Here is a 22,165-nt window from a genome sequence, read left to right as displayed (position 1 = left end):
AATTATTTTCCTATTCAAACCACCAGTTGTTCTTCATGTTTGAGAGCAGGGAGAAAGAAAGAAAGAAAGAAAGAAAGACAAAATGAGAACAAAACTCACAATGCCTTTCTCTTCGTAAAAGTATTTCCCCCACCTTTCGTCTTTTTCTCCCTTCGTCCTTAGTCCCTCCTCGTCCTTAGTCCCTCCTCCTCCTCCTCCTCCTCCTCCTCCTCCTCCTCCTCCTCCTCCTGGTTCTTTTCACTCCACATTTGCCTAAGCAGTACGTATAAACGAATGCGGCTGTGTTATTTCCCCAAGCGCTTGTTTTATTTTACCGTAAAATTATCTCCTCTCAGTAATGTTTATTGTGCGTGTGTGAGGAACTGTTGACTGTGACATGTATATTTCATTACTGTTGTTGCTGCTACAGGTGTTGTTGGTATTAGTATGATAATACTCGTAGTGAATAATGATCACGGCATCAATAATAACAGTAGTGATGATGATGATGATGATGATGATGATGATGATGATGATGATGATGATGATGATGGTGGTGGTGGTGGTGGTGGTGGTAACAGCAACAACAACAACAACACATAATGATATTAATAATAGTAATAGTGATAGTAATAGTAATAATAAAAACAAAAACAGGAACAGTAGTAACATTAATGATGTGAGAGAGAGAGAGAGAGAGGAGAGAGAGAGAGAGAGAGAGAGAGAGAGAGAGAGAGAGAGAGAGAGAGAGAGAGAGAGAGAGAGAGAGAGAGAAACAAATTTACCCTCTGATGTGTCTCGATACCACCCTCCCGAAGGAGTTCAAAGTACAATCCAAGGTTTAGTATACGGTGTGGGAGTGAAGCGGGGTCCGGATTGTCTGTTGGATTTTAAGAGATGTTGGGTGGGGGGGGGAAGGGACTCGGATCGGTGGTACTGGACGTTTTTACCATTCTCTGGAGTGTTTTGTACCGCGTTACAATCTCATTGTTATTTTAGCGTCAGTTGTCCCTGAGAATGTGTTTATTTATCCAGAATGCCTCTTGCTTTCTTATGGAACCGGAAAGGAAGGATAAATTTACTATTTCCTGTGGGAGTTGTCCCGCCATGGTCTCTGTAAATACAACTGTCTATCTGTCTTAAGTCAGATTAAAATGTATACCAAGAAGATTAATTGGCAGAAAAAAATAAATAAATAAAAAAAATAAATAAACATGATCATTTAACACTCCGAGGATTTCTTGCTATAAATTGCTCTCATTCTCATAATGTACTTTCTTGTGATGCATTGAAATAACAGATTTTACTTCATTATAATACACTATGTAAAAAAATTTCAATTTTGTATTGTCCTTGTCCCGAAACCATAATCGGTCCAGTTATTTCCATCTAAACAAAACAGAAAAATAGTTATTTTGACCCTAAAACTTTGCTTATCGGTTAAAACAATGAATTTACATTTTTGCCTTATTTCAATATAGTATGGGTTACTATTGGTCTTCATGTCAGGTAAAGACCTTTACAAAATTTCAATTGCTTATCTAATTGTTTTTGAAACGTTACAAGTAAGTTAAAACAATGAAAGAAACAATATAAAGTGTTCTAAAGATTTTTTAAAATTTTAATAAGATCATTCTTGAACTGACCAGATCTAGCAAGAAATTGCTCATATTTAGAAGAATTTGCTTACATTTCAGAAATCTTCTCAAATCTTCCAGAATGTTCTACAATACACCAGGCAGACAAAGAGACCTCATTGATCGTGTTACATAGTGTGGAAGCTTGTTGCTACAATTCTTAAAGCTTGGTCGTGTGCGTGCTTTGAAAGATGCCCTGAATGTAGGCACTTGTAAACACGGTGAGGTTAAAGAGATTAACTGGTTTTATTGTTGTTTACACTGAAGAACACCATGAAAAAAAAAAAATATATGTATATATATTATATATATATATATATATATATATATATATATATATATATATATATATATATATATATATATATATATATATATATATATATATATATATATATATATATATATATATATATATATATATATATATATAAATATATATATATATTATATATATATATATATATATATATATATATATATATATATATATATATATATATATATATATATATATATATATATATATATATATATATATATATATATATATATACGAGATAAATATATAAATATATATATATATATATATATATATATATATATATATATATATATATATATATATATATATATATATATATATATATATATATAAATTGCTACCGTACATACTCGTAGAGTGCCGTGGTCTTCAGGAAAGTGAAGCGCACTCCAGTCAAGTGAAGATTTATGGGAATCTCATCACCAACCCGCTTCCCCTGCACACCCAATGGTCTCTGTGCCTTCCGTGCTTCCCATTACGTAGAGAATCTTTTTTCCGAGTTTAACGTGAAGAAGAGTGTGGTGAGAAGCGTAGACAACATCAGGGAAAATGTCATGCAGTATTATAAATATCCCGCTTGTACAATAAGGCCACAATAGCTCACAGTGGGGAGAAAAATGTGGAGCGTTAAGTTGCACCAGCGTGGCGGAAAAAGGGCGGTACGTGTATTTTTATGTTTCTATGAGACAAAGCTGAAGCAGCGCCACGTCGCCTCACTGTTTCACCTGCAGGCAAAAAAAAAAAAAAAAATAATAATAATAATAATAATAATAAATAAATAAATAGAATAAGGTAAAATAAAATAAAATAATAAAAGCAGGTGTGGAAGATGATATACGAGTATCTTAAAAGTTTTTATTGTTGTTTATTTATTTATTTGCTTTATCATTATTTACTTATATATATATATATATATATATATATATATATATATATATATATATATATATATATATATATATATATATATATATATATATATATATATATATATATATATATATATATATATATATATATATATATATATATATATATATATATATATATATATATATATATATTTTTTTTTTTTTTTTTTTTTTTTTTCTTTTTTTTCGCAAAACTGTTTATACTTATTAAATACTTATTATTAGTATTATTATATACTTTTCTCTTTGCAGTTTGTGGTTCCTGCTTCCATACATCACCCATTAGCTCAACCTTTAGATATACTCGTAGACACCAATCTTCTACAGAGACGAGGTAAGATTGCAAGATTGTACGGTATTTGACACTTTTTGAAGCATATTTATTTACAGTATTTGTTATAAATTGTTACGGTCGTCCTAGTCGCGGTCGTCGTTGTAGTTTTTTGTCATGATAATAGTAGTAGTTGTTGTTGTTGCCGTTGTCGTCGTCGTTGTTGTTGTTGTTGTTGTTGTTGTTGTTGTTGTTGTTGTGTTCTTCCCTTGATTCAGACTTGATTTTGCATAGATTTCTATTTGAGAAATTTTCTTTAAGTGTTTGTGGATCGGCACTTTTTTATCTCTTACTCTTAGTCCAAACCCTTTCTCCATTAATGTAAATAAAGCACAAGTCCAAAGAACATCATACTGTAAGTGGCAGCCCGCAAAGCAGCAGGACGGTAGTGGTGTTGATAGTGGTATTGATAACAGAAGTAGCAGTAGTAACAGAACGTTTCTTTCTTGAGATTAACAGTGAAATACGCTGTGGCAGGTTCCACGTCAAATAATCCTCAGTATTTAGTGATCCGAATGAGGTCAGCAGCCGTTTAGTGTCGGGTCTGGGAAGTAATAATACGGGACGGGATGCCGGGATGTATTGATAAGCCGTCACATAAACCTCAGGAAGGCAACAGCGAGGCACATGGTGTAGGTAGTAGATGGTTAAGAGACACAGAGAGGCAAGACAGAGTGTAGCTGGCGTACAGTAAAGAAGGACTTATACGGAGAACCACTGACCGGGCAGCACACACTGATAGGAAGGACAGGAAATGGCTGGCGTGCAGGAAGGGACGGGTTACTCTGAGGACCATTGGCTGGGAAGCACACAGACAGGAAAGGCAGGGTATGACTCTCGTGCTATAAGGCACCATTGGGAGACAGAACATAGAAATGCGTCATCACTTTTTAATGGGTTTTCTGAGTATCAGGAGCCCGATCATGTTTGACACTTAAGTCGCTTTGTGGAATCTGAATCCTTTTTCCGTCATTAACATTGTCAGTATAATTTCACGTAAGCTAACAGAGCGGGTGGACGTCTTCATTTTCACAGCCACAAAACGCCTTAGCTGCAACGAAAACTCAAGATCCGGCTTCAAAAAATCTTGGAGTGAGAAAAACCAAACCATTTTAGTTAAAACCTGAAACTCGCCTCATAAAATACATCATTATACCTAAGAATGCTTGGCTAAAATATCGTGAAATAGATGTAGAATAGAATATTAAAAAAATGTTAAAGGTGTTAAATTGGGGTCTCATTCAAAGTATATAACATGAGAACATGAGAAACAGTAGTGAGATTGCCGTGTTTATTTCTTGCGAGTGCGTGGAGTGTAGAAATAGGGACAATTTAACTTTCTCTTTTTTTTTATTTCCTTCCCTATTTCTTTTTTTCTCTCTGCACTTCTTTTTCATTTCCTTCTCTCCCCTTTCTCTCTCTTTCTCTCTCTCTCTGTCTCTCTCTCTCTCTCTCTCTCTCTCTCTCTCTCTCTCTCTCTCTCTCTCTCTCTCTCTCTCTCTCTCTCTCTGCAACCGCATGGGTGGGCAATGGTGAGTTTCTTCGTGGTCTTCATCGCCGGCGCCTTGATGAGTTGAAAAAAGTTGTTTTAGCTTCATTATTTTTCCTCTCTTTGCGAACGGCTAAGGCGTTATGTGTTGGTCCAACATTGAATGTTTTCTGTCTACAACCGTTATTTGCAGTCATTATCGCCATTGTCACCACCATTCTTTGCAAAGCTGGGCGCAAATATAGAATGAACTGTCTAACTTCTTGATGAAATATTAGTCTCTCATGCGAGTGTGTTTCGGCTTGCGTAAAGAATTTAAGAATAAAGTATTTGAAACTACATGTATTCCTGATGTTATTGCTCTTTGTACTGCCGGTCCTCCTTCATAATTCATATTTTTATTAGCCATTCACGGTAGTTTAGTTTGCCTGCAGCTGTGTAAGTGCAGTGTTTGTCTGGCGGGGTTCATACATCACAGCCTGTTAATGTGCAATAATATATTTGATTAACGAGGGCCACGTTGAACTTACCTCGGTCATTCCTGAAAAAGAGCTTGAGATGGAAAACGAAGGAAAATACCCGGAATAAAAAAAAGAAAAGGAAAGAAAATATAGATAATATGAAACCAAAATAGGGGAAAACATGATAGAATAGAATTATGTATCGGAAAATAGTAGAATTGCATATGTATATGAATATAAAAGGAGGAAAGAAAGAAGACCCGTAGGTTTAAGATGAAAATGGAGAAAAATTATTACTGGCAAATGTATGAGACCTGGATTTGCGAGATGGAGGCGAAGGATGATGGCATGGCCTATGAGTCTTGTCTGTTCAAATGCAGTCTTCGGGTGAATGCTCGAGAGCCACTTACCAAGAGATGATTGGAAATAGTTAAAATGCATGTAAGAAAAAAAAAACACTCTGGGGAAGAAGATACTAAAAAAGTGGTAGTTTGATATAAAGACATGCATAAAACATCGTAAAATATGGAAAAAAAAAAAAAAAAGAAAGAGGGGCAATGGTTGGTAATCGATGGACTCCACACAGTCGAAGAAGGAAAGAAAGACAGACAATATTGTAACTACGAATAGGTATAGCATAATAAAAGCAGTGAAATAGACAGGGAGAATGAAGAGAAAATAAGAGAGAAATATCTATTCATACTTAATATAGTGGATGAATATTGTAAGATAGAGAGAGAGAGAGAGAGAGAGAGAGAGAGAGAGAGAGAGAGAGAGAGAGAGAGAGAGAGAGAGAGAGAGAGAGAAGGGACACTGCATGGCAAAGCAAAACACAGTGGTGAAGAGCAAGGCAGAGCGGTTGTGTCAGGGAAGACAAGCCTTACCTCAGCCAGATGCCGTCCTCTACCCTCACGAGGAGGCGGGGAATGGGACGGGCTGCTTCTCCTCCTTGCTTCTCGCTTCACTGCCTCGTACCTTTAAATGGAGAGTAAAGAAGATAAATACAATTATGATAGTGGTTATGATAAATTACAGCAATTACTACTACTAATACTACAACTACTACTACTACTTCTACTATTTTTTTTTTTTTGTACAATTTTGCATGCATGCATACTCCATTACGTGATACACCCATCCATCCACCCACCCACCCATCCACCCACCCACCCACCCACACACACACACACACACACACACACACACACACACACACACACACACACACACACACACACACACACACACACACACACACACTGGTGCCAGGCCAGATAATGTGTTCATGCCAGTGTTCCATCAGTCCCAGCACGGCATCACATCATCTTTCTTAGAAGAGTCGTACACATATTTTGCAAACTTCCGAACTAACATATTTTCTTTTCTTTGTCTTTCTTTTTCTTAAGAAACATATCGAGTTTCGTTTCTTTCACATGATTACCTAAATAGTGTTAACAGGTTCCTGCAGCTGTATCTTGAGAATACAAGGAATTGTCAGCAGCGGCGGACCAGCAGCAGCGGTGGTGGTATCGACCCGCCAATCAGCCACTGAGACGCTGGCACGCGGGGCGCCGCCGTCAGGGTAAGGCTGAGATCCCACGGCCTCCGAACACACTTTGAAAGCTGCCTGCTGCTAGATTCCTCAGGTTCTCGGCGCCAGTGCGAGGCTGTTTTCGTCCACAAGAGGAACCCTTGCAATGATAACGTCACGGTCAGACCGCGAGATAAATGTGATGAAAACCAAGGGAGAATATGTATGGGATGTGATTCCAGACTTGTGCAAAGGCGACCTATGAATCCAGGAATATATGAACTAAATTAATATCAGGTATATTCATCACAGAACGTGGACACAGTGAACGTAATAACTTGACTGTAATGATCCACTGACCTCCCTCCTCGGACCCGCGGCCCATCAAGCAAGGTGGTAGCGACATTGACCTTGCGGAAGTCTGTGAGAGTTGGCGATCTTGAAAGTGGATAAGTGAGGCAAAGCCATCACTATGGAATTAATTTTCGATTTGAAGGAAAACTGATCAAAGGAATAATAATATCACATTAGAAGCATAGAAATGACAGACTTAAAAATGAAGTCCCTAAAACTTCTTGTGAACTGACACATGCGTTCGAGTGATGCAAGAGGGAGGGTTTCTCTGCCTTCTCCCCATTTTTTTTTTCTTTTTGTCAGAGGGAGAGAGAGAGAGAGAGAGAGAGAGAGAGAGAGAGAGAGAGAGGGAGGATATTAAACCTCTTGCGCACTTTAACTTTCTTAACAGATTCATACAAGAAACAACTAGTGCCGGCTATGATATTCAGACTGTAATAACTATTTCAAAGTTGTGTTATCATTAAGGGGCACTAAGCTCGCCCACCAAGCACGCCACGAGCCCTCTTGGATCCGCGAGGAGATTAATACGAATTTCAATTTACTTTATTAATATGCTTATATATATTTATTTACTTAATTGTTTATTTATTTTATTAATTAATTTATTCATTATTATTATTATTATCATCATCATCATCATCATCATCATCATCATCATCATCTCGTAGTCTGTATCATTGTCCACTTAAAATCGCTAAATCATTCGGTGTTATTGTTCGTTTCGTCTTCATTATAACTTGTGAAAACTTTCCTCTATTAAGCAGTTAGCGAAAACTTCTAGGAAATTGTATCAGCTTGTCTGACATCCCTCTTCACTGGAGTCTCGTTCCCTCCATTACACCATTGTAGTTGTTTTGCTCTTGTCTTATACGGCATATCGATTAATTCGTAATTATATACGTTGGTTCATTGCCTTGCTTACACATCGCCAAGACTTGATGCTTCGAAGTTATAATTTCTGAGGAAATCATTCATTAGAACGATATTTACTTTTAATGTGTAATTTCATTGAGTACATATTTATCTCCTTTTGTAAGCCACTCGACAGCACTTTCTCATTCTTATTATTGGTAAGACATAAATTTGAATATGTCGGGTAGCAGAGCGTTTCACATGAGTGATGGAAAGAAAGAGGGAGGTAATCCTTCATTCCCTTCCGACCCGCTATGGGGGAACATAAAACTCGTCATAACTTGCCAGCGACTTGACGGATCCCGGTCATTCTTCCACCGCTGTGCTCTTTTACTAGGAGAGAAAAGAAAAGAAATGTCTAAAATTATTTATGGAAAGTCTAATGAGAATGAACTCTTTGAGAGAGAGAGAGAGAGAGAGAGAGAGAGAGAGAGAGAGAGAGAGAGAGAGAGAGAGAGAGAGAGTGCGTGACTGTTACCGTGACTGATCGCACTGCTTCAGAATGAGCTCTAATAGCTCATTTTAGAGGTGACATTGTTTCGCTGCTTTGCATAAAGATATTTTGAAGAAGAAAAAAGTATTAAGGTAATTTATGATATGTTGGTTTCTGAGAGTAAACATCGACGGAATGAAGCTGCGGTTCGGGGGCAAAAGCAACATATTATAAGGCTGATTCAACTATTAAAGAAGGAAGGGAAGCGTTGATTCCGTTGTAGGTAAACATAGGAGCATGGACTAGGAGCGGGACTCTGCAAGGGAGGAAAGTTACATAATTCTGCCGTGTGTTGAAAGGAAGGGCAATGAGTAAGGAGGTTTCAAAGCCTTTGTAATAATATAATAAATGTATTAGTGGAATATGAAACTGTGATCTGGACATGAAACAAGAGGCAAAGGATGCAGACAAAAATATTTAATTATGTGAGAAGTGCTTGTGCTGGGAATAGAATTAAGAGTAAGTGTAATGATAGAGTGCCTGTAGGGCCGGGTGTTTAGCGGCGGCAGAATGAACGAGTTGAGTTGTGGAGATGGTAAACCGCAGCACCTTGAGAGGATTTTAGCACCGGGAGGAAATGGAGGAAAGTGAGGTGATGAGGGTGTACGAGAGTGGGATACGTGCTGGTGGTATAAGAGGAAGACCCCGCCCGCCTGCAGAATGGGAAGAGTGTTGATGAGAGAGAGAGAGAGAGAGAGAGAGAGAGAGAGAGAGAGAGAGAGAGAGAGAGAGAGAGAGAGAGAGAGAGAGAGAGAGAGAGACATTTATATAGCTACAGTAATAAAGTATTAGATAAAACTTCATGAAATTAATTTACACTCTGTAGCTAGCCTTTATAAATCATAGATTTTCGTGCAGATAATCAAGGTATTTCATGAAATTCATAGATTATTTATAAGAAAAAATACTGTTCTTGAAAAAGAATAAAATATTTTGAATGTAAAATATGTCTTTTTGAGATAGACATATATATATAATGGAGAAAGAGAGAGTGAGTTCGCGCACATTTATAATTCAGTAGGAGAACCAGGGGTTGGAATTTGTTGAGAAACTTTACGTATGTTGGTAGTATGGCAGTGAAGGAGAGCTGGATGGGTGTCGGCGGGTGTGGGGGACGGGGGAAATAAAACAGCAACAGGGAAAGTATTAGAAAGGACGAGTGTAGGAAGCGACACAGACACACAAACAGACGCTCAGGCACATTCTTCTTTGCTAAAGACTGGTTTTGTTTTTGAAAGCTTGATGATCAATGCAGCGTAGCTTATCGGTAATTAAGAAAATGCATCAATGAACAACTGAATATATATACGTAGAATTAATTTAGTTCCGCTAATTCCTTCCACTAATGTAAAAATCGAAGAAAGGACATTACAATATTTTGACTTTTCAACTATATATATATATATATATATATATATATATATATATATATATATATATATATATATATATATATATATATATATATATATATATATATATATATTTTTTTTTTTTTTTTTTTTCAGTTTAGATACCTAAAATTATTTGTTAATGTGAAGATAAAAGAAAGTGAAGAGATGAAAGGGACAACATGAGGCATGCGGAAGTGAGCGAAGAAAGAGATTGGAGTGGAGGGATAATTGTCCAACAAGGTAGTTCAGTGAAGTGTGTGTGTGGCTGTCAGGGAAGTCTCTGGACAGAGCAGCCGATGGGAAGCAGGTCTGCAGGCTGGAATACTAATGAAGACTTGCTGCTTGGAAAAAGAGAGTGATGAGCGTTCATTGGCATCTACAAGGCCTGCCAACAAACGTTCAACGCTTTACGCACGGCCAGTCATGCTGATCAGAATAAAGTCAGTCCAGTGCTTATAATGTGTCTGACTACCTAGGACAGTCCTGTGGAATGATTTGCCCAACTGGTGAATGCAGTCATTGACGATTAACGTGAGACTTATGAATTATGGCTGGTGTACTCGTACATGAAAGAGTCTGTATAAATACACCTTATGATTACTTGAAAAGAATAAAATTAATAAGTAAGAAAACAATTTCAAAATAGAAAGACGATAAGTCTCTGAAAAATACAGTTCATCAGTGACTTGCCTTTCATTAGCCTGGTGACAGAAGTGTATTCGTGTTCATGTTCGTGATAAGGTGAATTAGATAAAATGAAAAATGAGCTTTAAGACCGTTAAGGCGACTTATTTATTAGTTAAAAGAAGCGTTTCTGTAATTTTAAAGGAATATTAACTAGAAATTTTTTTTTATTTAATATAATATTTAAGTAAACTTCAGAAATATAGTACAAGTGTAATGCTCAGTTAACGATAACACAAATCCTTCCATATTGTCTGAGCCGGCAAAGGTTTGAGCGATAGTAACATTGAATTTGAAATGTAATGCGGGAAACGAAAACCGTCGTGGAAGAAACTGAACTTCTTTGCAATAAGAGAGAAAAGTGAATAGCGACAGGCAGTGTGCGAGGCCACGAGGGAGACATGATATTCAGCTCGTGTGACATGCCTCTCTCTCCTTGCTGGGAATCCTTTCCTTCCTGAGTGATATTTATCCACTGTGTTATGAAAAATGTTCATATCCTTCTCAGGGAGGATGTAACATTTTTCTGTCTCCATACTTACGTAATTAATGCAGTGACATTCTTTCCTCTTTTATTTGATTTTGTATTTTCAGTCATTTATATATATATATATATATATATATATATATATATATATATATATATATATATATATATATATATATATATATATATATATATATATATATATATATATTCTTACAACTCCCGATTTCATGTTCTCTTGTATCCTACATATTCTTGTTACACGTAATGGCAATTTCAAGATAGAATTTGTCTTCATTCATGCAGCTGTGTACTTTGCCAGACGAGACTCAGTGCCCTGATGATGGAAACTGGAAACTTTTTAGTGAATAAACACCAGCTCTTTTGAAACACTATCTCTTTCACACTCCATTCACCTTTTCCCTCCTCAAAAGAGTACAAACATGGACACTGTTTATACATTGTATTTTTCATACAGGAAATTGAACACTTTTCTCACCAATGTACGAGAGTGACGTTGAGTCCCGATGGAATGTATGACGAGGTGAACATAAATAATCTGGGCGTCATGGAGGCAGAGAGAGAGAGAGAGAGAGAGAGAGAGAGAGAGAGAGAGAGAGAGAGAGAGAGAGAGAGAGAGAGAGAGAGAGAGAGAGAGAGAGAGAGAGAGAGATTATTTTATACCCATTACTAATTTAGAGATGATGCAGTTTTGTCTGTCTGTACAGTATTGAAATAAGACATAACCACCTCTCCTCTCTCTCTCTCTCTCTCTCTCTCTCTCTCTCTCTCTCTCTCTCTCTCTCTCTCTCTCTCTCTCTCTCTCTCTCTCTCTCTCACCATATTCCATACACACACTCATATCTCCCTCCACTACACTGTGAAGAGCCTCGTCAACTCGTCCCTCTCCTCTCCCTGCCTCTTATTGCCATCCTAGAAGTGGCTGAACCTGCCGTGCTCGATAAGGCGGCGGTGGCAAGCCAAACTCATCACCAGTTTACAGCTGACACAAACCTGCCACCTCACGTTTTACAGAGCGGGATGCACACTCTGCGCTCGCACTTCACGTATAGGAATTCAGAATGAAAAAAAAAAAAGTATAAATTTTGTAGCATCTGAAAAAAAAAATAAGTAAAAATTATGTAATAACGCAAGTAAATATGCAAACATGTAGGAACGTATTTATAATTATTCTCGTTCACATATCTTAGATTATTAAGCATGACTTTGCGACATCTCAAATGTATGACATATCCAGTAAGTACAGAAGCACGCACACCTGAGTAGGAAGGAAGATTAAGACAAATGTATTATCAAGCAATTACTGGACTAAACAGTCTTTACATTCACTATTCACGACTTTTACACATATCGAGTTTTTTTTTTTTTAAGTCACGTTTAGTTTCATCCTCCTTTTGTGTCTTCCTTTATGCCATGGAGGTTTTTCCTTAATGAGAAGGTCCCTCATCCCGATGCCCTCTCCTACCCCTGTGATGATGACTCTCTCCTCGACCTCTCCCTTTCTTCCCTCCTCCGTCCACTTCTCGGAACGGCCTTCCTAAATCACGCAGGTCAAGCAATCGAGGCGCTGCGTGATTTCCGAGGCTTTTTCATCATGCGGAATGTTGCGATCACTTTGTGCGTTATGGTTCTTCTTAGTAACTTCCCCCCACTCCCCCGTACACACACACACACACACACACACACACACACACACGTCTTTTTTTGTGTAATAGTAATCAACGAATGTATGTTTGATATTTTTGTCTGCCCCCACTCTCTCTCTCTCTCTCTCTCTCTCTCTCTCTCTCTCTCTCTCTCTCTCTCTCTCTCTCTCTCTCTCTCTCACACACACACACACACACACACACACACACACACACACACACACACACACACACACACACACACACACACACACACACACACACAATACAGCCAGTAATTAAACCGCCTGAAATCAATAGTTAGTAATTTTTTTTTTAGATTATCTGGAGACACGACATGGTTTTAAGACTTGAGAGTCATGTTTTTCACATAAAACAAACAAGATCTGCAAATCTGAAAGAAAATAATGAAAGATTGATTGATCATAGATAATGGAAATGCCACAGAAAAATTAAAACTATGATGGAAGAAGGGAAGAAGATGGTAGGGCTCCTGGTAGTCTTTCAGCATGATGCTTCTGCCGTAAGGTTCGTTTGGGCATCGAATATTGTTAATTGCTCGAACAGGTAACACTTTCTGATTTGGAAGTTTTGCCCTCAAGCTAACTCATTCCACAAGCAGACTGGTAATTATATTGTATTGTGTGTGTGTGTGTGTGTGTGTGTGTGTGTGTGTGTGTGTGTGTGTGTGTGTGTGTGTGTAAAGAAAACTTTTGCATATTCATCTACAGCTAAATGAGGCGTTTCTTTTATTTATTTATTTTTTTCATAGTGAATAGAGTTAATCCCGTTCAATAATGTCACTTTAACTTATTATTGCATGTATTGTAGGGACCAGATCCCAGCACCCACGTATTGCCTCCTCACCTGAAGAGCCTTGGGTAAGTACAGGCTATTATATGACCTTTATTTTTACCAGTAATTGAATGTAAATGAGATGACGGGTTTCTCGTTCCGAATTGAACAAGTCGCGGGAGTCGCACTGGTTCAAAGTTCGCTCCCCTTTCATAAACACGAATGGTTAGTTTACCCGTCCTCTTTCCTTGGCCTCGAAAGTCCATATCTTCCTTGGCTCGGAGTCTCCTGCCATTAATATTCCGACCGGAGTCTTCAGAGTTTTCCACCACCACCACCCCACCACTAGCGATTTTTTTCCCCTGCATACAAACACCAGCACCAGGCGCGCAAGAATCTCAATTTTCAACGCAGGTTGCAACCATTGATGGAGTTATAGACCAAAAGATACAGTTGACAATAACAGTTAAATATTATAATGTATAATTTTAATGCGCTCAGTTGGCATTATCACCAAAAGTTCATTATTTTATAGTAATAATGATAATGTGCTGAATGTTTGAGAGTAATTAAGCAAGCAATGACGTTGGTAGTGGTGCGAGAGAACGCTCATATTGGTGACAACAGAGAGAGAGAGAGAGAGAGAGAGAGAGAGAGAGAGAGAGAGAGAGAGAGAGAGAGAGAGAGAGAGAGAGAGAGAGAGAGAGAGAGAGAGAGAGAGAGAGAGAGAGAGAGCTCTCATGCATTACTGACGCCATTAGCTACATTTGCAGACGAACATTCCTTAAGTTTCCACCCTCACCCCATCATGGCTGTGTAGTAAACAAGACACTCAACAGGACACTGTCTAGGAGCCTCAGTACAGAAAGTCCCGAGCACATTTGCACTGCCGTGATGGCAGTGCAAATGTGCCTCTTTGCGGGATAAATAGTGCCTGCGCCTCAGAGCGCGTCAGATAAAGTTGCTGAGTGCTGAAGGGAAGCGAAGGAGATATATATATATATATATATATATATATATATATATATATATATATATATATATATATATATATATATATATATATATATATATATATGTGTGTGTGTGTGTGTGTGTGTGTGTGTGTGTGTGTGTAATGCTTACATGCTTTTGTTCACATAGTCGAATATACGAGCACTTGTGCAAATACTCAGGTGGATATTAACACAACGAGATTACATTGAGGACACACGGAAGAAGACGAATAGAACATGGGGAACAGTAGGATACCAGCATTTCCACAAAAATAAATAAATAAATAATTAATTAATTAAAAGAATTAAAATATTATGAGAAACAACAGTTAAAATAGCAGTAAAAATCAACGACGTAAAAAAATTCTAGGAAGACTGAAATATGTAAAGAAAATGACGATACAAATAAGGAAAAAGAGTGAAACACAAAATTTGGGAAGAATAAAAAAGAAAAACATTTGAGAATGCAGTGAAGTAAAAAGAGAATACAATATGCTGCAGAGAGAGAGAGAGAGAGAGAGAGAGAGAGAGAGAGAGAGAGAGAGAGAGAGAGAGAGAGAGAGAGAACGTATTAAGATTAAACATAACAGCAACGTAAGAGACAACGTAAGTGACGAGGTAGTACAAAAGAAAAATATATAATTATCATGTAAAGAAGCAAGGAAAAAACCACGAGCAATGGAGGCGGAGAAAGAAAGATAAACTAAGAAAGAGAACCAAGAAAGAGTGTCAGAGTGTCAGCATTTGGCGGCCAGCTTACGACGCCTCACGAAGACGACCATCGGCTAAAATAGCGTTCCATCTCGCAAGGCGAGGCTGTGGGACGCCCGCCTCTGTATGTGGAAACAGTGAACACCTTTTTATAAGCCATCCATGTATCGTGGAAGGCGTCTGGTTGAATTCTGGCCAGGTATGGGAGTACTGGCATAACAGGAAACAGGCAGTGCAGTGTTGGTAATACACGAGACAGGCAGGGGAGTGTTGACATTACAGGGAGCAGACAAGGCAGACAAGGCATTACAAGGAGCAATCAAAGCATTGTTGGGATTATAGGAAGCAGGCAGGGCAGTGTTGGCATTATAGGAAACAGATAGGGACGAATGAGAATGCCTTCGTGAGTGAAATGAGAGACAAGAGACAAGAGACAAACTGACAGGCAGACAGAAACAGATAAATAGGCAAACACAAAGTTGGTTAGTGGCTGTCGTAGCTTCCTACAACAAACATACCTAAAATTCTTTCCAGTTCGTTCTATTGTGATTCAGAACACAACGGGGAGGAAAAAAAGATGGAGGAAACTAAGGAAGGAGAAAGGGAGAGTCGTATGGACAAGAATTAGTCATGTGTAGGAGTGAGAGGACGAAAGCTGCAGTGTTATGATAAAAAATGCAGAATATATGTATATTTAACATGCATGCATACTTGGAGACATGTTCTGAGATGTGAATAAAGAAAGTCAAGCTCAAATATATAAATATTATACTCATTACTGCGCCACTTCTTTTCACTTGACAAGGTGCTCTGCTTATTAATATAATTGACCTAATTCTGTTCTTCAAGGTTTTTACAAGTGAATGAGAAAAGTCTTTTGATTTTGATTTTGTTTAAAGCTCTAACTTAAGAAGGAAAGCTGGTTTTCATGTTTACCTGAATTCTGGTTTACTGGCAAATATTGTTCACTATCAAGGACCCACAGCTGTGGTTTGTGGTTGGTTCTCGCAGCACAGAGACTCTGGTCTTGAGAATAATCAGTTTAGCACAAGGAACTAAATTCGCAAATCTGATGGAATACGAGTATTTTAAAAATATCATGTAAATATTTCTTTTATGGGATGTTCTCTTCGAGACCCGACGCCGAAGACCCACGTCAATCAGAACGGTGAACTCTTCCTCACAAACTGAATATTGCGTTTCCGATCTGCTGCTTCGGAAAGACAAGATAGAAACTCCACCAACGTTACCTATTGTTAAGGAAACGGTTGCTCTTTATTGTCCTTTTTGAGTGCGGTATTTCGGAAGGGCTAAAAAGTGTTAATGAACGCGGATATAACTCCTTATTGGGTGTTCTCCCCTTCCTCTTCAAAGAATATATTAGTTAAAGGAGCATCTTCAATAACACTTGATCATACAAGTATTTACGTTTCTGTTCGTCGGTCTTTCAGCTTCAACATGATAAAAACATGATGGACACATTTTAAAATCTTCAAAAAGGCGCAAAATATTCACATCTAACGTTCTGGTACTGGTTTATGGATAATCAGCTGTTTATTTATTTATTTACCAATTTATTTAATTTGTTTATTTATTTATTTGTTGAGCCATTCATAATCGGTGTTCAAAACTAAACGAAATTGCATATAAGCTCCTACATCAGCTACCATTTATTACAACTAAAATTTTTCCACCGCCGGGCATATATTTGCCCTATTGATTTATGTATACTGTGTGATGCCTCTGGACGGAAAACATTTATTTCAGTCATCGTTACCTGTTGCAGCAAAAATGTCTATCATTTGCTTGATACCTACTCTGTCCCTCTGAATTTCGTGAGCAAGTGGCACTACTTGCGAGACGTTTCCTTCTGATTGAGATGGAGTGGTAGATTTTTATTTATATATTTGTTTGTTTATATATTCATTAATTTTCTTTATTCTGGAAAGGAGTTACTCGCGCGTGATATTAGAAAAAGAACAGGTTACATTAGTATTTTTCTTAAAGTCGTGGAATAAAATTATTAAAAAAATTATAGCTCTAATAATTTTTAAGGCGACTATAAAGCCTCATTTATGCATACAGTAATGTAATACTTAAGTAACTCTTACATAAAAAAAATCAAATAAGCAACAGATCTTAATAATGCCGATTAGTTTTAATAATCATTATATACTAACTTTCCATATCGTGGTGGGGCGACCCAAAGTTTTTTTTTCTTTTTTTTTTTTTGTTATTTTCCTGTAAGCTGAGAATATACCTTTAACTGTCTCTTGATATCATGTAAGGTGTTTGTCAAACATTTTTGGGGGTGCGCCCCACCATCATGTTTGTGGTGAGGCACATCGCCGCGTTTCATTTCTTTACCAACGTACTCACAGTAATTTCCTTGCCAATAGTTATACGGCGTATTTTTCAATTTGTTTCACCATTCTAGTGAAACTCAAACACTCTTACTATGCAACCGTTGCCTGTACATTTTCCAGGCATCACACATCACTTCAGTAGAACACTTTGTTTAAAACAAACACAACTGTTTTGTTAGCCAAAGCAAGGAACGGACACTAAAGATAACTTTCCCTTAGGTCAATATATCAAACACTAAATCCGTTACTCTATGCTTTTAAAATCATATGAGGGGGCTAAGTTTCCATGTAGTTATTTTCTCCCGGCAGATATTATTTATTTATTTATTTATTTTTTTTTTTTTTTTTTTTTATTTATTTTATTTTTTTTTTCAGACCGTGAAGGGGCAAGTTACTAGTTTGTGCAATGTGACGTTCACGTCGGCAGGCATTCTAATCGCGAATCTCGCCGACTGATAGTGTAATAATTTGTCTTTTACTAAACGTTCTAGTCTGGCGTGCATGCTCAGATACTGAAAAATAACGTTAAGTAGCATCAAATGCATATTTTCAGGACCATATTGAGCTATATCTCAAGGTTTCGAGATACAGCTATACACACACATACACACACACACACACACACACACACACACACACACACACACACACACACACACACACACACACACACACACACACTGAAAGACAAACGTCCTTTTCAACCTTTTCCACACTTCTGCTGTTGCTTGACGTTGGGAGTTCTCTCAACGAACTTGATTTCGTATTTTCACTTTGCTCCTTTTCTGCCGTGAGTTCCTTTGCTCTCATTGGCTCAACTTTTTTTTTTTTTTTTTTCCCAGCGTGTCCTTGTCATCCATTTTGACATCTAACATGACATCCAATTTTACATTGTTTTCTTCAATTAGTTTTTTTTTTTTTTTTTTTTTTTTTTTAACGGGTCATGTTTTCATGTCTATAACTACACGCTCCAAAAGACGTTGCAGAACTTGCTCTAAAGCGTCACATTTTACCATGATAGGCAACGCCATTTCAGCTTCCGTTATGATCGTCCTTCACTCATCAAAGAAAATATTTAAAGGTTAGGGCAGCCACAGGATAAAGACACGCTATCGATTTTGTAATATATGTCAAAACTGGTAGCTATAGAAGGATAATAGTTGTAACTCTCTCTCTCTCTCTCTCTCTCTCTACTCTCTCTCTCTCTCTCTCTCTCTCTCTCTCTCTCTCTCTCTCTCTCTCTCTCATCCTCTCTCTCTCTCTCTCTCTCTAAAGACATGAGAATCATTTGTATGTGCAACCTTCTCACAGCCATGACAAAAAAGATAACGAGATCAAACCCTTTAGACAGAAGATCTCATGCACTGATGAATCCGTCCGTTCCCATCATGACGTGAATGAGATCTAATAAAGCCAAATCTGCTCACAGCGGCCGCTCTTGTCCCAAGGAGTATATCTATGATTCCATCAAGGTACTCAGGTGGATCATCCCCGTAAGAAATTCCTTTGAATTAGGCTGCATTAGATCTTGGACTTAAAGCAGAGTGGCAGCAAGATGTCCCCTTTCTACTAGACCTTTTTTCACATTTGTCCCACCACAACAGCTTAAACGAAAAAAGTCCTTACCGGAGCGGTCACTGGATCACCCCTATTCTTCGTAGGTCCTTTACATCATCAGCATTTCCTTTCCTTACGCAGTCCAGAATATACGGACCTTTTTTTTTCACGTAAGCTGTCTCTCGCAATTCCTCAGCAGTTTCCATCAGATTGATGCTCTTTTGTAAATATCAAGTGGAGATACATAAAGACATGGGGGAGGGGATGGAAAAGACGCCACGCCATGAAGGGAACTTTTGACTCAAACGCCGACAACTCCTTAGACCGGAGCCAAGTACAGTCCTGCACGATCCTCCTCTTCCTCCTCCTCCTCCTTCTTCAGTTCTTTCTCCTATCTCTCCTCCTCCTCCAGCTTTTCTTTTTTATCATTTTACTTTTTGTTGCTTCATTCGTCGTCGTCGTTTTCGTTGTCCTCCTCTTCTTCCTCTTCCTTCTTTAAATCTCTCTTCAACTAGTATTCATTCAGTGTTGTGTCAATCGTCGTCCTCAGTTTATACCATAGATTCTTAACCATAGAATACTTAACTACTACTTATTTGTTTAATGGCGCTATAACACCAGACTTTTATCCAAAGAATCTTTGTTGGCAAGAAATAGACAAAAATATGCAAATAACTGCTATATTATATACTAAACTGTTTTTCACATATTAATGATACATAAATATGATTTATACAAATCTTGCAGACGAACCAGATTATTATCTTGATAAATCACATGGGGCATTATTTGCATTCAGACTTTCAATCTAAACGCAACGAAGCATCCCAGTAATAATCTTGAAAACCTAAATAATCATCTATTTGCCAACCACTCTGGTATTGCACTCTACGACTCCTTGCAAAACAACGTCCTTTGTTGTCCCACTGTACTCGTACATAAACAAACACACGACTTATCGTAAACTGTTGCCAACAGGAATATAAGTGAACACATTCACAATTTCTTTCGTTTCATACAGTTCGCTCTTCCTCTTGCAGATGACAAGCTTCTCTAGCCAGTTGCATTTTTGGCAGCGTGTTCCAAGATTTTTTTCAATTTCAGCTGTCATCTGTCACCCTGTACTCCTGCCTCACACCGCATGCATGAATCATGCCTTTTACACTAACTCAACACCTTGCAGTGTGTGTGTGTGTGTGTGTGTGTGTGTGTGTGTGTGTGTGCGCTTGCTACGTGGTTCGGGGTTTTCTTTTAGGCTTTTCTTTCATGTACAAACTTTTATCTATTTCAAGTCGAATTTTTCTTCATTTGAGTGAATGTCATCCATCGAGATCTTTGTCGTTCTGTGTCTCAGCCACAGTTACTTTTTTTTTCCTCCGGTTTTTTTTTTTTTTTTTCGTCAGTGGGTGATGTATACAAACATATCAGTAACCAAAGCACCTTCTCATTATCCTAGCTTGATGCAGGTAAAAAACAAATCCTGGTTGTTTACAGACATTTCTAGCTATGTATAGCGTAGGAATGTTAATCTTATCAATACTAAACTATTACCGTGATGTTTTTCAGTCTAGTAATGACAAATGGATGCCAGCGCTATTTGAGAGGGAAAGGTCGTAGTGTATCTTCTTTAAAATAGTGCACGTGATCGCCTATGCAGGGTCGAACACCAGCCAAAACCTTTCTGAAACCTTTCCTCCCAAGCAGTTATATTTTATGGGAATTTCATGGAGAATTGGCGGCACTGAAAAAAAAAAAAAAATATTGCAGCTTGCTTGTTCTGTGTGTGAATTTTACGTTTTCGCAAGACTAGAAGATATTGCGTAGTACTTTTACCCAGTCTGTGTTCATCAAAGTAAGAGATGTACCAGTATTCATACTAATTTTTCTAGTAAAAACGTAAACATGTCTTTATGTATGTATATTATGTTTACCTTGACCGTTATTTGCTCAGGAATTGTTCTTATTACTGGGACCCATTTCATCAGAGTTCGGAGATGCTTACCTGAACTTCCGCAGACCTGCACGTCACCATGACCGGATGTGAGGAACGTCGGGAAAGTTGTTTGGTGTTTGTGAGCAGATTAGTGGTGACTGACTTTTTTCTTTTTTCTTTTACATTCAGATATCCTAGATAACATAATTATGTGCGTGATGGTTTTGGAATGTGACCAAAGAAGATAACCATGCACGCCTAATATACTGTAATGTTTTTTTTTTTTTTTTTTACAGGACTAGTATATCAAATTTTTTTTTCTTATAATATATGAGACCTATCGCCCTCATACCTATCGTGCGTGCATACACACACACACACACACACACACACACACACACACACACACACACACACACACACACACACACACACACACACACACACACACACACACCCATGAATCACTCTTGAAGTCACTGTAATCGTGGCATTGATCGCACCCACAGTAATCTGGGAGCCAACACCTGCACACGCCTCGTGCCTCCCGCTTCCTTAGCGGTGGCCGGTTTGTGTAACAAAGTCAGAATGCCTCCAACAGCTGCACCATGCGTCAATGACCACAACCTTCTCAAGGCAGAATAATTTCCAGTAGTGTAATAGCGATGAATTAGATAATCTCCAGCTATTAGCACGATCGAATATATAGACAGTAGAATATATCATAGCCGTCTTTTGTCATATTTATATGCAAAAATTTTCGTTTATATTTTTCATGATAAAAAATCTGGTGAGTGTTGACGGCCTGACGCAAAACACGAGATAACTATTTGTAATATTTAGGGTCCTTTCCTCAAACATTTCGGCAGCCCATGTCAAACACTTTTACCCAGACTCCAATGCCACACTCTGAGCCATTGGTGGAGAAACACACACACACACACACACACACACACACACACACACACACACACTGCGTCGACAAGTGTCTTTGTTCCTCTGTAGTGCAGTTCTTGTGGACAGTGATTGTAGGACGCTGAGTTATGAGTCTGCACAGTGATGTATGGCACTGTACACCATATTGCACACCCTTCCTCCACACTTCATCTCACTTTCCTTCCCTCCTGCTGCCCTACTTGGCAGCTGAGGT

At 38.0% G+C, this 22,165-nt stretch overlaps 1 long non-coding RNA gene across 3 annotated transcripts in view; it reads left to right on the top strand.

Annotated features, from left to right (window-relative positions):
* Window positions 1-22,165, top strand: part of LOC135089756 (uncharacterized) — a 311,458-nt gene that overhangs the window by 236,907 nt on the left and 52,386 nt on the right. For all 3 annotated transcript variants that reach the window (XR_010261626.1, XR_010261627.1, XR_010261625.1), the window contains one exon: window positions 3,105-3,186. This is a non-coding gene — a long non-coding RNA (uncharacterized LOC135089756). The remainder of the gene's footprint in view (window positions 1-3,104; window positions 3,187-22,165) is intronic.

The sequence above is a fragment of the Scylla paramamosain genome, chromosome 3, assembly GCF_035594125.1.
Source record: "Scylla paramamosain isolate STU-SP2022 chromosome 3, ASM3559412v1, whole genome shotgun sequence".
Classification (NCBI taxonomy): Eukaryota; Metazoa; Arthropoda; class Malacostraca; order Decapoda; family Portunidae; genus Scylla; species Scylla paramamosain.
The sequence above is the reverse complement of the archived record's forward strand: the minus strand, read 5'-3'. Positions and strand labels throughout refer to the sequence as shown.